Genomic DNA, 14,780 nt, shown 5'->3' with positions numbered 1-14,780 from the left:
TAAGTTTTGTTCTTACCGGAGGGAAATGGTCCCCTTGTTTGATTTCCACTTGCACAACCTAGGTAGACTCCATCATGTTGAGCCTAAACATCGGGAATACCAGAGACCAATTTCTTCAATTTCGGAAGTGCATCATAGTGAATATGAGCTAGTCTGTGGTGCCATAATTCTCTCAAGTAATTTTTATTATGAGCCAATGCAAGGAGATGTCTTCCTATGACCCCGGAGAGTCCTTCAAATCTCGATCATAGTGTAAAGGCATCTTGCATAGATGAATCAACAGGCCAAGATAGAACTTTACATTTGATGAAGGAAACCCTCATCCCTTTGTCTTCATTTGTCTTCCAATGCAGATACAGATACAGATTCTTCATTAATCCTGGTACATACATGACATCATGCAACATAATAGATTCCCCAGAGTTTAGCTGAAACTTGACAAACCCAAAACCTTTCACAAGATGAGTAGAATTGTCTCCAAGAATTATCCTTAACTTAGTCTCCCTCTCTACCAGATTAGAGAGGACTTATTTATAGCAAAAAAAATGATGAGTGGCCCCAATATCAACTAGCAAACTATCCCACGAATCTAGTGGAGAAGAACTAGTAAGAGCAGAAATGAGAATGTATTCAGATTTATTTGCAGTGTTACTTTCATACTTGGGTGCCCTTTGTTACTTTTGAGGAGGATAATTTTCTTCACAATTGCTTGAGAGTCTCTTTTTCTTCTCTCATATTTTCTGTCATGGTTCTTTTAGTCTTTTATTCCTTTGTTATTGTAGTTGTAGCATGATCTCTTTCCTTTCTTAGGAAAATCTCGTGCATACTGACCTTTCTTGTGACAATTGAAGCATTCAATATGAGATGCCAATATGTCTTTCTTCTGTTTTGAGTTTTGAAATAAGGGATTCCTTGAATAAATTCCACTTTTATTCTTCCTTTTTCCATAAGTGATGTATGCTGTGGGTTCTCCTTCTTCACGATTTTGAATTTGCTACCAATCTAGATTCTTCTTGAGTAAGTTTTCCCATTATCTCATCATATGTCAGGAAAACATTGCCATTGTTGATGGTAGTAATGAAGGTTTCCCAAATAGAGGGGAGACCTCTAAGAGTCACTATTACCAGTTCCCTGTCAGGTATATGTGATCCAACTCTTTGCAGTTGATCTCTAAGACGAGGGATCCTCGCAATGTAAGATTGAACAATTTCTCCTTTGTTCATATTAACTTCCTTGAGTTGATCTTTCAAGGTAATGATTTCATTTAGGTTATCAACTTCATACATGCCAGTTATATTGTCATACATATATTTGGACTTCCTTAAATTCCCAACATAAGCAAGTAAATGATCCTGTAAACCATCAACTATAATTTACTTTTATTTAGATCCGCCTTTCTTGTACCTATTCTTGAGTGTAGCGGAAGCATCTTTTGAAGGCTCGGGTATAATTCCATGAATATATTCTAGCACATCATGGTTGTTGGCTATGATCTCCAATCTGAATATCCATGTAGCGAAGTTTGATGCATCACCTAGCTTTTCATGCTCCTTGAAGGTATAGGATGACATCTTGAATTTGAATCAAGCGATCTGCTTTCTGATGAAGAGGTCTTCAAGACTTGTCTTCTCTTCGGCTTCAAGATCATTATAGCTCTGATTCCATGTTAAATTTTCAGATTGTTCAATGTTGTATCAGTTACTTTAGCCCACTTTATCCTTTTTATTAATAATGCATCGAATTATTAGCAGTATAATCAATCATAAATGCAACTGAAGAATAAACAATAGGAACAGTAATATAGAAGACAATAACACACAACCATAAGAGATAGCATATTGGTCCAAGACCAGGGAAAAACCCCACAAGGGGGAAACCCTTTCAAATCTTCTTCTTCTTTAGTAGATCGTCATAAAAAGTTACAACAGTGAGTACAATGAGCCCAATACATATAATCAACAACAGGTAACAATAAACCAAATATACATATCTGTTATAATAGCAGAGATACTCAGATCTACCAATCTACAACAGAGAAACCTGGATCCACAGATCATTGATGCCGAGATGTCAAAACCCCAGATCTAAATTGGGTGGCTATCATCAACACTCTCTGTGTACAACGAAAAAATTTAGGGTCGCACCCACAAAGACAGTATGCGGGCAACTGTAACAACAAAGTCACTTCCAGGAGGTCTCTCTACCTGTGACTATGGATATGAACAACAATTATCCAAAGTCGCTCCCTTTTCGGGTTGTTCGAGTGACCGATCAAGGAAAAGTCACACTCATGCAGTGCTATCCGAGTGACTGACAAAGAAAAGTCACTCCCAAGGCTACTTGAAGCTAGCGACCAGAGACCAGAATCTTGTGAAGGCAAAGTCGCTTCCTCTGAACTGCCTCCTAGCGACCAGAGAGAAAAATTCACTCCCTTACCCACTCTGTGCTAGTGACTATGGACAAAACAATTCAGATTTGTGCCAGCAACTGAGATCCAGAATACACTAACTCAAAGTGAACCTTTCCCCTGTGATCTCAGACCCAATGAGGACTTACGTCAATGAACCTGTGCGAGCCAAGACAAAGTAGAAGAAATAAAACATAACTTGAGTGTGTGTCCAAATGAGCTTGAGGTCGCTTCCTTTTATAGGCTTCTTGAGTGTTTACTTAGGGTTAAGAATGACCCAAGCAGTTACCCAAGTGGTTAGGGCCAACCCATTCCATAATGAATGAATTAATAAAATAATTTAAAACTTAACTTCCACTTGACCGAATCAAGTGATCTTTAGGTCCATTTTGATCCTCTCGGAAAGAGGAATTTAATGCAAGCATCATCTTGGTCATCTGAGCTATCCAATGTGGAATTTTACCACAGTTGAAAAATTAACATCTTCCACATTTAAGGAAAATAAATCTGGAGAAAAAAAATAAAATATAACATCATAACAATCATTATGTAAGTAGAATCAAGTAAATCTAGAAAATCCATTTCAAGCACAACAACGACGTCAGGAAGAACATTGAGCCAAAAAGGTGGAAATCTTTGAAATGGTGTAAAAACGAACCAGTTGATTCAGATTTGAGTTGAACATATAAAACAATGAAGGAAAAATTGCATTGATCCTGTGAGAATATATTACCTGAAAAATACATATATAGAATGTTTTATTAGTAATCGAATAATAGTCATGGAAGGAAATGCGAGGATTAAACAAAGTAAATAGAAACATGGTTTTAAAAGAATTTTATCTTAAAAATATTATGGTCCTATTATACTCCATTTACCTACACAGGAGTCTAACAAGGTAAATCCTTCATTTTATGTGGGTGATAAAAAAGTAAAACCATAAAAACAAGTAATAAAAATTAAATATACATGTCTCACGATACCCATGTCGGAATCATAAAAACAAAATGATACCTGAAATATGGACATTTAAAAATATGTCTATAATACATGACAGAGGAATACCCTCAACTGTTTGTACTCAAATATGAACATTATAACGAATTTATATACTTGTTATATTACTTAGAAATATGAAACATGTGTAGAGTTTTCTTTCGGAATCATCACATCCATAATTGTTAGAATCGACGTTTGGAGCCATCCACTGTTGGTCATCATCAGACAGATCAATAAGTGATGATCTATCTTGATGATGAGCCACGGTGGATGGTTCGAAACATCGATTCTAACAATTATGGATGTGATGATTCTAGAAGAAAACTCTACACATAACGCATATCGCAGAAGCCTCAAAACAATAGTATGAGACATGCCCAAAAAGACCATCGTTATTACTTGGTAATTAGGGTTTAAAATAAGAACCCCAAATTGTAATAAGTTACAAAACTGCCATATTATAAGCCTAAACACCAAAGAAAAACCCAATTAGCGTATGAAGGAAATTTAATAAATAATGGTCGAAAATTATTGAAACCCCTTGTCGTAAATTTTTAGAAACTAATGAAACCAAATTAAATTGGATGGAAAGGTGGCTTCTTATAACCATATATGTCTACACAAGATTTTGTATGAAGAGAACATTTAAAAAGATTAAGGGGTATAAACCATGATATAGCGACTAAAAAATAAGACTACAAAATATTCCACTTAGACTATTATCACATAACAATACTCAATTGAGAGTTGCGAAGAACAAAATGAATTAATTAACGAACTGAAGAATTTGGGTCATGGTTAAACCTAAGAGCCCCAAAGTCAACAGAGATTTCTTCATATAACATAAACCGATAAGAGTCCCAAATGGGTTTAGTGTAATTCAAATAAATAGAAAAGAAGATATACCACGAGGGTTATGAGACCTATTTAGAAATAAAGAACTGTGGAATGGCTTTATACTGCCACTAACCGAAACATCGAAATCGAGTTGTATCAACCCTAAAATTAGTTAGGGAAGGATAGTTCACAGGAGGTTGTCGGCGCATTGTAACTCCTGTAGCTAACCTCCACTCGAGTTAGAGAAAAACAATATTCGAAACAAAACTTACTGCAAGGGTTTTAAGAAATAACGTTGAAAAGAAACTGTGATATAGAGAGGTGTCTTTGTTGCCCAGAGTTAATGGGCAGGGTATTAAATGCCCGGTTATATGTGTTTTCGATAGTTGTTTAATGCACACGTGTGTGGTGATAGATAAATAAAAAATAAGTGCATGTGTATTAAACAACTATTCGAGGTGTATGTAGCCAGGTATTTAATGTCCAATGGTATGCCCATTAGCTCTTGTCATTTTTATTATCATATAAACACAAGTGAAAAAAGTCAAAGATTGTCCAAGTGGCACAATAATGGTAAGGAATGTAATATAAGTAAAAAAGACACAAAAAGGGTTTCAATTCCATTTACCTTTGCAAAATCTTTCGAAAGTAAAAAAGTGTCACTCCACTCGATAGATAATAAACCAAACACCATCATAAATGATTTCTACGAGAACGCCAAAGAAAAATAACCCTGGAACACTAGTTGTAGAGCAACATGACCGGCAAAAGAAAAAAAAGGGAAAATAATGGAGTTTGGTAAACACAAATGTAGTCATTAAGATTATGTGAGATTCGGTAGGTAAATGGTACTATACGTGGATACTCTAGCAAGCGATATGCATAGGTATAGAGTAATCTGGAGATTTCTCGACTAAATGCATAAACCTTATCGCAAGCGGTGAGTCAAACATCAAATTTAATACACACTCAACACAAGAGAGCAGTAAAAACCATTTATATGGTAAAGTAGTGCTTACTCGATGCAACTAATTTATTTGCGTAATATGATCCACGTTATTTGGAACGAGATTTGGTTACAATACAAGTTCATCACTACAACCTCAATAAAGGTAATAGCAATATAATGATCGGAAGGAGGTTTATATGTAAATATCAATTATGACATGGAACAAGAACCATATTTTATTGAACAAACAACGATTTGGGTATATCTTAGGTAGAATTGACTCGGGGTTTGAGTCAAGGTTGACCTGGTTAAATAGTAGTGGTTTTGGGTACATGGTATAGTGTACCCATGATATTATGGTTGTAAATATCAATTATGACATGGAACAAGAACCATATTTTATTGAACAAACAACCATTTGGGTATATCTTAGGTAGAATTGACTCGGGGTTTGAGTCAAGATTGACCTGGTTAAATAGTAATAGTTTTGGGCACATGGTATAGTGTACCCATGATATTATGGTCCTCACTTGGCCGGATTGGCCAATGCTAATGAGATCTCATTGGGTTGGGGAAAGAAGGCTCACTTGGCCAGATTGGCCAAGGTTTTGGCAATGCTAAGGTTTTGGGGTTTTTCTAGATAAATATTATGTGTATAATATTTATGTGTATTGTTGCCAGTTATTTATTATTCCTCTCTGTAAATCTTGCTAAATCTCAGTAATAATTTATTTCTCTTGCGTAAAATTTTTAACAAGTGGTATCAGAGCTAAGTTGGTTTCAGAAGGATGTTTTTTTTGCCAAGGGTTTGTATTGGCTTGGTAGATAGAGAGATAATTGAGTTTTTCTTGCAGATCTGGATCAAAAGCGATAGATTGTGAAGCAAAGATGCACACTATTGGGTCATGAGAGATCCAGTGGATGAGGAGGATATGTGCACGTGGATTAATTAATTAATGAACCATGTACTTGAAAATGATTCCTAGATAACTCGCAGTTAGAGCTGCTAGTGACTCATGTAATCCGGTAGATAGGTTCATTTTATATATATACAAAGACGACAACAAGGGTAAACAAAAAAAATTTATTATAATGGAGTGAAATTTTTAATTTGCATGTAAATGGGCATACTACTATAAAACCTAGTAAGGCATGGGTACCCCTGGGTAATTACCGATAAAGTCTGGGTTAGACCTAGGTAATAGGGGGGTGTCGGGTTAATAAATCCCAGGTAAAAACTTTGAAGGGGGTAAGGGCTAGAGTGAGCGGGATTGTCTCACTTAGCAGGTTTTGGCTGGATTTAGTCAAGGAACCCCAAGTCAAGTTTAAGGGGGGAATTGTTAGGTAAAATTGACTCGGGGTTTGAGTCAAGGTTGACCTGGTTAAATAGTAGTTGTTTTGGGCACATGGTATAGTGTACCCATGGTATTATGGCCGGTGGTATTGCATGTAATGGAGCCTATAAAAGGTTGGGAATAATTCATTGTAATGTAGATAGTGGTTTTGGGCACATGGTATAGTGTACCCATGGTATTATGGCCCGTGGTATTGCATGTAATGGAGCCTATAAAAGGTTGGGAATAATTCATTGTAATGTAGACTTAGAAGTGAGCGGTGAAAGCTCACTTGGCTAGATTGGTCAGGGTTTTGGCCAATGCTAATGAGATCTCATTGGGTTGGATTTTTCCCCGGTTTTGGGGCTTTCCTAGATAAATATATTGTTGTATAATATTTATGTGTATTGTTGCCAATTATTTTATTAATCCTCTCTGTAAATCTTGGTAAATCTCAGTAATAACTTATCTCTGTTGTAAATTTCTTAACAATATATACATTAGTTTAGTAATGGACTAGTGCAATGAGATACAAACTATATAATGGATAGTTCCAACCCTATGTAAATAATGAACAATATATACAAGCCCTTTTGAAAAGGGGATAAAATTTAAATGTTAGATTGAAGAATAATCACCTATATGGAACATGAGAAATAAGGATTATTGCATGATTTCTATAGTGTAATTCGAAGTAAAACAATAAAATATGAGAAATTTGGTAAGCTCAGTTCCATTAATAATAAAGAGATGGAGTTAATAAGAAAAGAAGAAATTTCTTAGAAAAACAAAAATTGTTGTTGATTACTTTACTTAATGAAAAAAATAAAAATAAAAATTGTGAGTGTATGTCAGGTATATTACAAGTGGTATCAGAGATGTAGGTTACAACAATGGGCCTTCTACAGGTCTTCAAACTAAAATTGTTATATATGTTATGAAGATATTGTATAAAGGACTATTAGCAGTTTGAAGTATGAATGAATAACTTAATGGACATGTTGATTTGGGGTAGCATCGTATGTGCTCTAGCCACGAAATTTGGTGGAGAGGTTGGGGCACATGATATATCTAATACCCAGAAAGGGTTTGGACCGATTCTAAACAGATAAGGAGATATTAAAATAATTAATATTTTTAATGGAGTCCCTAAGTCTAAACTTAGGGAAAATAAAATATTAATGTGTATTAATATGAATCTGTGTTAGAGTGGTCCAAAAGAAATGGATCAAGCCAGATATAATCTTAGCCATTGATTAGGGACTTAATCTCAACCGCTAATATGTCAACATGAAAAGTATAAGAGGAAGCTTGAAGATCACTTGGAGAGTACACCAGAGTGATCGATCATTCTATTCTCTAGAGCAGGGTTTGCTAAGAGAGATAGAATTAGTGATCAGGAGATGCAAATGAGGGGAATTTGAGTACAGAGAGATAAAGAGGCAGAGATAGTAATAGGAGAGCAGCACAGTAGCCAAGGAGAGTGACGCAGAGCTAGCCAGGACTCACGCAGGGCCACACAAAGGCAGTCGGGAGCTGCGCAGAGCCTCAGAGAGGCTAGTGTTGTTGATGCAGAGGGCTGACACAGTGCCTCCCAGGGTTGATCTAGACCCATCCGAGGTGACATAGAGCCAGCATGAGGTAGAGAGGGGCTGACATAGTCCAAAGAGAGGCTGACGCTGGGGTTCCTGGGGCAAATTTGTGCTGAGTAGCTGTCGGAAGGATTATTTGGGGTTTCAGCTAGTAGATTTGTTAGAAACTAAGAGGTATTACTACCAAGGAAATTCTCTATTGGGTAGGCCAATTTCAGCACCCAGATTGTACTATGATATTGCATAATAAGAGAACCCTAAGATATTTGCACTGGTTTTCCCACATTGGGCTTTTCTGAGACATTAGTCCAAAAATAATGGTGTCATATGGTGTGTTTGTTTCTGTTTCTTTTATTTACTGATCTGTAATATATTGAGCATGCACTAGTGTTTATTTTCAGTATTTACACTGTAAATAACTTGTTAAATAACCGGTAGGTAGGAATAAATCAGATAAAGTGCATGGAGGGTTTCTAACTAAGTAAACTTAGAAACTTCATCATGGTATCAGAGTGTGATTGCAGATCACAGGAGGATTAAAGGACATCAGCCGAGTGGAGCAATAACAACAGAAAACAATTGTCTTGAGGTGACAGAAGTTGTTTCTAGCATAGCAATAAGAAGGAAGGGTGGTGCAGTGCCTGCTGTTGATCTAGATTGTCATTAATGTCAATATGAAGCCAAGGAGCAATCAGGGCAGAGCTATCAAAGTAGAGAAGAGAAGCAAGTGTAAGAGTGGACGATTGAGGAGGAGCCATATCGGGAGTATCGTGTGTAATGTATGCCCAAGAAGAACCGAGAGGAAGAATTCATCAAAAGAAGCAAAGAGGAATCATAATGGGTCTTTGAATCCGGTTGAAGAATCAGAGTGAAGCTCAGAGAGAATCAACGATGTATGAATTCGCAAAAGGTAGGCTCAGAGAGAGTTGAGCAGCGGAAAAGTGAAAGGCCGAAACCCTGAAGAAAACCTGAAACCACAGGAAAACATTGAAGAAATGAATCAAAGTCAAAGTGAGGAGACAGATGAAGATTGAACGCATAAGAACTGTTGGATCTCAGAGATCAATGGACAAGGTCGAAGGAAATGATCGACCAAGATTAAATCGTGCAGACTGGTGTCAAGAAATGAACAATGAAGATTGATTTAAGCAGTAGTGGAAGAGGAATCCGGAGAAGGTGTCGCAACCGTCGATGGTAGAAGATCTACAGTCATCGGGTACAAACAAGCTCGGGCGTTAGTCAACGAAGGAAGGCGGATTTAAAGCTATAAGTGGGATTTCGGGCGGATGCAAAATGGTAAGTGGTATTTAGAGGAGAGCACCCGATTCCATTCAATGGTTGACATGTAGCAACTAGAGGAGAGAGAAAAACCACTCATTTCAGGCAGGTAACTCTCGTGTAGGTAGTCCACCAGAAATTGCTGTAGATCATCGGATTTTGCGGGTTGAAATCTACGGTGGAGAATGAACCCGATAAAGTTAAACCTCGGGAACTATGTCCGAGCAGGTTACATCATCACCATTGTAATACGCCCAAATGCTATATTGCGTTCACCGTATCAGAGGTTATGCATCGCAATTTATAAAGGAATGGCACAATATAAACTGTGATTGCGATATATATATATATATATATATATATATATATATATATATATATATATATATATATACGGACTTGATGGAATTATTAAAAACAATTTATAATCATATCACATCTAGTAGGGGCAATCAGCCATCGGCGATGTTATAGGCATGATATATAAAAGACCTCCAGAAAATTGTGATTGGGATTATTAATGTATATTATATGAATATTAAAAAAAGAGGGGGGCCTCTCTGATATTTTATTTAATATGCAACATTAGTGTAATTCGGCCTCTCTTCCACATTAACGTGTCCTGTGAGTATTGATGAATTTGAAGAGACAAAGGAAGTCGAATAGTGAGAGCAGAGGAGGCTGAAAATCAAGCCAGCATTGAGGAAGCTGAAGCTGAAGCAAGAAAGGTGGAAGCTAAAGGTCAGGCGTATCATGCATATAAAACAGAGAACAAGGAAAGTTTAATTGTGTTGGCGAACTGTAAGAAACAAAGGAAGCCGAAGTTCTGGCAGAAGTGGAAGGAACAGGAGGACAAAAGTAAGTCATAGGTACAACAAGGTTGGGAGTAGAGAATTACAACCAAACAGATCCAGACAGTTTATAGCAGAGGGTTGGAGCCCTTGAGGTTGGTGCCTCAGAATTGAAAGGATTGGTGTCTTGGGAGTTGGTGCTCCTAAATTTCAAGGTTGGTGCCTTGACAAGACAGAGTTGGTGCTCTGGAGGTTGGAGCCTCACAAAGAGTCCAAGTTAGTGTTTGGAAACTGATTGAAGCCATGTATATATATATATAGTACTTGATTTATTGAAAATATCAGTGATCACGTTAATAAAAGCATCTATTCCGGTTGTCTATTTATGTGTTCCAAATATAAATGTTTTTAACTGATAAAAATAATAATTGAAAAGAAATACTGATTCACCCCCCCCCCCCCACTTAGTGTTTCCAACAATTGGTATCAGAGCAGGCTTCTTCATATCAGCCTAACAGCTTGAAGAAGGATTCTTAGTCATGATGAGAAATCAAGAAGTGTCAGGAAGACCTCCTCTGTTCGATGGCACAAATTTTGGTTTTTGGAAAAAGAGAATGTCCTACTACTTAATGTCCCTTGGACCTGAAGTTTGGCATTCAGTCTTAAATGAGTACATAGCTCCTTCCACTCTTCCAACAGATCAAGACGAGAGGAAAGTCTACGTTGCAAATGCAAAAGCCTTAAACTCCATCACTATTGGAATCACTGATTCTGAATTTACAAAAGTCATGAATTGTAACTCTGCCAAAGAAGTATGGGATAAGTTAATTAGCTTATACGACGGGGACCCCAAAGTCAAGAAGGCAAAGCTTCAAACTCATAGAAGACAATTTGAAAGTCTAAAAATGGATGATGATGAAGATATTGCATCATACTGTCTTCGAGTAGCTGAAGTGGTCAACTCTCTTAAAGGATTGGAAGAAAACATTAAAGAAAGCACCATTGTTTAAAAGGTCTTAAGATCTCTCCCAGATAGATTTGACTCCAAAGTAAGTGCCACAGAAGAAATGAAGGATCTAGATACTCTCAAGATGGATGAACTCCATGGAATCCTCATTGCCTATGAGATGAGAAAAGGTTTCCCAAGTTCCAAAGATGCAGTATTCAAGGCCTCAAAATCAAAAAAGGGGAAAGAAAGAAATGTCAGTAGTGATGAATCCAATGTTGAATCTGAATTGGTGCAATTTGTACGAAGGCTGAAGAAAGGATCTAAGCTAAAAGGTAAATACCCTCTTATTTGTTTCAAATGTGGAAAAATAGGTCATTATGTTGCAAAATGTCCTCATAAGCATGATAGTGATGATGAAGAAAATTATAAAAGGATGGTATACAAAAAGAAAGGGTTCAATAAGAAGAATTTCCTCTCTAAGCAAGATGAGTCTAATGAAGATGAATTTGTAGTCATCAAAAAGAAATCAACTAACCGGTTCCCTCATCGCACAGGAGGTAATGAAGAATCAGATGAAGAAAATGACCATGCTGGAAGCCAAGAAGTATTATTCATGGCATTCACAAACGATAGTGACTCAGGGCTAGATGGAAATGTAGATGAATTGTTAATAAGTGCCATTGAAGAAAATGGGAAATTACGGAATAAAATCATTTCTCTGAAGGTAGAAAATGAGGAAACAAAAATAAGAGAAGATCTCTTGAAAACTAAGCTAAAGAAAAAGAAGAAGCTTGCGAAGAATGTGAAGCTGAAATAGTATCTCTGAGGAAGGAATTGGAGCAAGTTAAAAAGGGTTGGAAAAACTCTCAACTACTTGACACTATCCTAAATAATTAAAAACGTCAACATGACAAATTTGGAATGGGTTTTAAAGGAGAATCATCAAGTACTAAGAATAATGTGAAAAGCTATGCTGGCGTACTTTCCAGCAACCCAAAAGAAGAAAGATTATTTCATCAAAGGCTCATCCCAGATCCAAAGAATGAAGAGAGAGTAACTCCAAGGAATAATTTTGATTCAAATCATGGCTATTACAACATGTACAAAACTATCTTTTTTGGGCATTGTTTCCATTATAAAAATTTTGGTCATCAAGCTAGACATTGCATGGCTCGTAAGAATGACACACCAAAACTGAAGGATCAAATAAACAAACCATATGACCTCAAAGGGCAAGGACAAATCAAGACCTACAATTCTTTTGATCCCTTGGCCAAATTTGATATGATTTGCTCATTATGTAATAATACTGGACACAATGAACAAAATTGCCCACTCAAAAGAGGAAAAGCAAGAAGTGAGAATCCCAACACGGATAAATCTGGCCTAGCTCTATGTGCTCAAAATAATCAAAATCATTGGTTTTTGGATAGTGGGTGCTCCAGACACATGACAGGGGATAAAAGGAAGTTTGTCTCATTGAACAAAAAGGAAGGAAATGTATCATTTGGAAGTGGATGTGCCAAAATTGCTGGAAAAGGAATTGTTGCTCTTATTAATGGAAAATGAAAAGCTCAAAATTCTTTGCTAGTGAATGGGCTCAAACACAACCTCCTGACTGTTAGCCAAATCGGTTATCAAGGACATAATGTTGTCTTTAGAACCAAACACTGTGAAATAAGGAACCCTTCCTAAGGGGAACTTGTGGCGAAAGGGGTTAGAACACAAGACAACATCTATTTTCTAAACAAGATTCAAGATAAATGATACTTAAGTCAAACAAATGAAAGTTGGTTGTGGCACAAGCGACTTGGACATACAAGATTCGATAACTTGATCAATATCAGCAAGATTAAAGTGGTATGAGACATTCCCAAGTTATTCAAACCAAATCAAGGAATATGTGGTCCATGTCAACATGGAAAGCAAACCAGAACCAGCCACAAGACCAAGGAGTTTTCTACATCAAAGCCTTTGGAGATCATCCATGCTGATTTATGTGGACCAACTAGAACTCTGACACTCCAAGGAGAAAGGTACTTTGCTTTATTTGTTGATGACTATATTAGAATTATGTGGAAATATTTTATAAAATATAAATCCAAAGCATTTGAGTGTTTTAAGAATCTTAAAGCTCTTGTAGAAAAAGAAAAGGACTCAAAGATTAAGTGCCTCAGAACAGATAAAGGGGGAGAATTCACATCAAAAGAATTTTATGAATTCTGTAAAATACATGGAATTAAAAGAGAACTCTCTGCTGCCATAAAACCCAAGCAAAATGGGGTAGTTGAAAGAAGAAACCGAATGGTTCAAGAAATGGAAAGAACAATGTTAATAGCAGCTGACTTGCAGCCAAAATTTTGGAGAGAAGCAATTGGGACAGTTGTCTATACCTTGAATCGAACTCAATTAAGACCAAATAATGAAAAGACTCCTTATGAATCATGGAAAGGAAGAACTGCTTCAGTAAAATACCTCAAGATTTTTGGAAGCAAGTGCTTCATAAAAATCAATGATGGCTCACCAGGAAAGTTTGATTCTCGGGTTGAGGAAGGGATCTTCCTTGGATATTCTACACGGAGCAAAGCCTACAAGTTCTACAATAACTGACTATGGAAAATAGTGGAAAGCATTGATGTGAAGATTGATGAAGACCTTCCAGAGAAAGAAATTGAAGAACATGAAGTTGATCCTCTCATTGAAGAAGAAGAACCTGAAGAAGGAGGGAAAAATCAAGAAATACCCAAGGAAAAAGAACCATCTCAAACTCCTTCAAAGATGAAACTTCTCCAAAAATATCACCGGAAGAGTAGATTATTGGCAATATAGATGAAGGGATGCAAACCCGAAGAAGGATGACAAATGCACCAAAGAAAAATGATATTTCTCTTTTATCCATGATAGAACCAGAAACATTTACTCAAGCAAGGATCCTCATTGGGTAAAAGCCATGGAAGAAGAAATGTCTCAAATTGAGAAGAATGAGACATGGGAGCTAGTACCTCGTCCAAAGGACAAAAACATAGTAGGAACCAAGTGGGTGTTTAAAAACAAAATGAATGAATATGGACAAATCATCATATATAAGGCAAGGCTTGTTTGTAAAGGCTATTCACAAATTGAAGGAATTGACTTTGAAGAAACATTTGCACCAGTAGCTCGTGTGGAAGCTATCAGGATGTTCTTGGCATTTGCTTGCTCAAAAGGATTCAAAATCTATCAAATGGACGTAAAATCAGCATTTCTGAATGGGGAACTCAAGGAATAAGTCTACATGGAGCAACCAGAAGGGTTTAATCTAACAGAAGGAAAAGACTTTGTTTGTAAGTTGAAAAAGGCATTATATGGGTTGAAACAAGCTCCTAGAGCTTGGTACGTAAGATTGGATCACTATCTACAACAAGGCTTCAAGAAGGGGGTTGCAGGGAGTAATCTCTACATAAAGATGGATGAGGATAAGTTACTAGTCACACTTGTTTATGTTGATGATCTGATTTTTGCTAGTAATAATGATGAGATGAGCCATGAGTTTTCTCAAAATATGTCAAAAGAGTTCGAGATGTCAATGATAGGAGAGTTATCTCACTTCCTTGGACTACAAGTATCTCAAACCACGGCAAACATGTTTATATCTCAAGCCAAAT

This window comes from Pinus tabuliformis, chromosome 1_1 (assembly GCF_031772625.1).
Source record: "Pinus tabuliformis cultivar Carrire ecotype Pingquan chromosome 1_1, CPIR1, whole genome shotgun sequence".
Classification (NCBI taxonomy): domain Eukaryota; kingdom Viridiplantae; phylum Streptophyta; class Pinopsida; order Pinales; family Pinaceae; genus Pinus; species Pinus tabuliformis.
Note: the sequence above shows the minus strand (reverse complement) of the source record.